Raw genomic sequence first — 2,494 nt, forward strand, 5'->3', positions numbered from 1 at the left:
TACATATTGGGTGAGTAGAAAATTTCACTACACATATTTAAGTTCAAGTTCTCATGATAGAAAAACTATAGTAATGGCATTTGAAGAATTATTTTTTATTTTACTTTTAATTACATTTGTATGTGTGTGGGCACTCACACAAGACAGTAAGTGTTTGCAGAAAACAAAAGAGGATATTAAATATTGCAGAGCTGAATTTACAAGTGTTTGTGAACCACTTGATGTGCAGTCTTAGAATTAAACTTGCAAGGCTAGTTAACCTGTTAACAACTGAGCCATCTCCTCAGCAACATATAATGGCATTTCTTTGAAAAAGTTATTTTAAATAACATTGTTTTTCCAACTCAATACTTAAATTGCAATTGTATTCATAATGAATCATATCTGAGACATGTCCCAGAGGTAATTTCTTCATTACCACTGTAGGAGTCCTTGACAATGGGTAGTTTAAAATATAATCAGAAAAAAAACAAAACAAAACAAAACTCAAAATTTTGAGGGTCACACAACATCAGAGCTTGTTGCCATTAATGATAGATTTTCTCTTTTTTCTCAATATGTTAATGCAACAGACTATTCACACCTACTAAAAGTCCATTAAAATGGTTTCTGCTCCCGAATTCTCCCACCACACTTTCAGCAGAGATGGGGCTTGAGACATTAAAAATTTCAAGACAATATTAGCAAGAACATGCAAAATGATTTGCAGGTGAGAAAGAGAAAGCTGAAGGCAAGGTTGAAGAACTAAAATACAAGTAGGGGAATTAACTACTAGTCAGTGAAACAGCAAAACTTTCTATCTTCATTCTCTCACAATTACAGTGTGTTGGTAGTATAAAGAGAAAATGAAGATAATTATCTAGTAGATTCAATTCAGCAAACAATAGGTTTGAAGAATTAGATGATCCACACAGGTTGCTTACAAGCTGCTTCCTGGTTCTGCAAGCCTCATATTCTTTTTCAAATTTTTTATTTATTATTTACTACAATTTAGTCACTTTATATCCCAGCTGTAGCCCTCCTTTGTCCCCTCCCAATCCCGCCCTCTTTCCCACTTCTCCTTCCATGTCTTTCCCCTGGACCACGTAGAGGAGAGGTCCTATCTCCTCCCCTTCTACTTGACCCTAATCTATCAGGTCTCTTCAAGGCTGGCCTCATCTTCTTCTTCTGTGACCTGGTAAGGCTGCATCCCCCAGGGGGATGTGATCAAAGAGCCTGACACTGAGGTCATGCCAGATTACAACCCTGGCTCCTTTTACTTGGGAACCCACTTGAAGACTGAGTCTGTGGGCTACATTTGAGCAGGAGTTTTAGGTCCTCTCCATTCATGCCCCTGATTTAACTGGCACTATGTTTAAACAGTAATAAAAAAAGTTAACTATCATGAATTATGGTTGTGAAATTATGAAAAACAAATCCATTATCAATGCTTTTGTTTTCATTCAATGCAAAATCCTACTTACTCCATCAGATTGTTATTCAATTAACAAATGTTTACTGAACTTCTGTTGGGCACCAAACCTGTTCCACCACTGGTAGTCACTCAGTGTTAAGCCATATGCATCTTTTCTCTGAAACTAAATAGGAAAAAAGGGATAATTAAACCTTCATTTCAGTATCGCATTCATTCAATTCATCCTCAAAAGTTCTAGACATTCAAAAATATAATTTCCATGATGCCAGTGTATAAGTCAATTTTTTTAAAATTTTATAAAATTTTTAAATTTTATAAAAAATAAATAAAAAACAAAACAGGGAGACCTTATTTGTAACAGTCTGAAACTTTTCATTGTTCAGTCCCAATTACTTGAGTACTTTCCTTTTTATAATTTTTCAAGTTTCCTTCAAATTCTCAGAAGTCTTCTAAATTTGTAACACACAGTACTCCTGCAACTCTGTGCTGGTTTCTTGTGAGGTTCCTTATTTGAAAACGGTGCCATGTCTTCAGGTCCCTTCACATTGTTCCAAGTTTGTGACATGTAGTGCGAAAAGTTCTGCATGCGTTCAACTGAAAGGTAGTTTGTGAACTTCCAGTACTGGAGATTCAATCCAGAGCCTTGAACATACCAGGCAAGTACTCTACAGTGGAGCTATATTCCCAGGAATATGGCCTGATTGTTCAGCTCAGTAGCAGATAGAAGAAAACATGATCAGATCATTCTTATATAGGTGATGGATTTTCATAAGCACACAGGATGTGACAGGGTTCTGTGATCGTCCACCAAAGTTCTGCACTCCTCAACAGTAACTTTTTCTTGATTTCCAACAGCACAGGCACGAAGTCTCATTTGGCTTAAATTAAATCGTGCATTATATACTCTTAGATCTGCCTTTTGCTAGTCATGAGATGATATTTCACATTGGCTGGTAGTGAATATACTCTAGAGTCGCCTATGAGAGTAGCCTCTTTGCCTATCTAGACTAGGTTAATTGATGTGGGAAGAGACACACACACACACACACACACACACACACACACACACACACACACACA

The sequence above is a fragment of the Psammomys obesus genome, unplaced genomic scaffold (genome assembly GCF_907164565.1).
Source record: "Psammomys obesus unplaced genomic scaffold, mPsaObe1.curated_primary_1811, whole genome shotgun sequence".
Taxonomy (NCBI): Eukaryota; Metazoa; Chordata; class Mammalia; order Rodentia; family Muridae; genus Psammomys; species Psammomys obesus.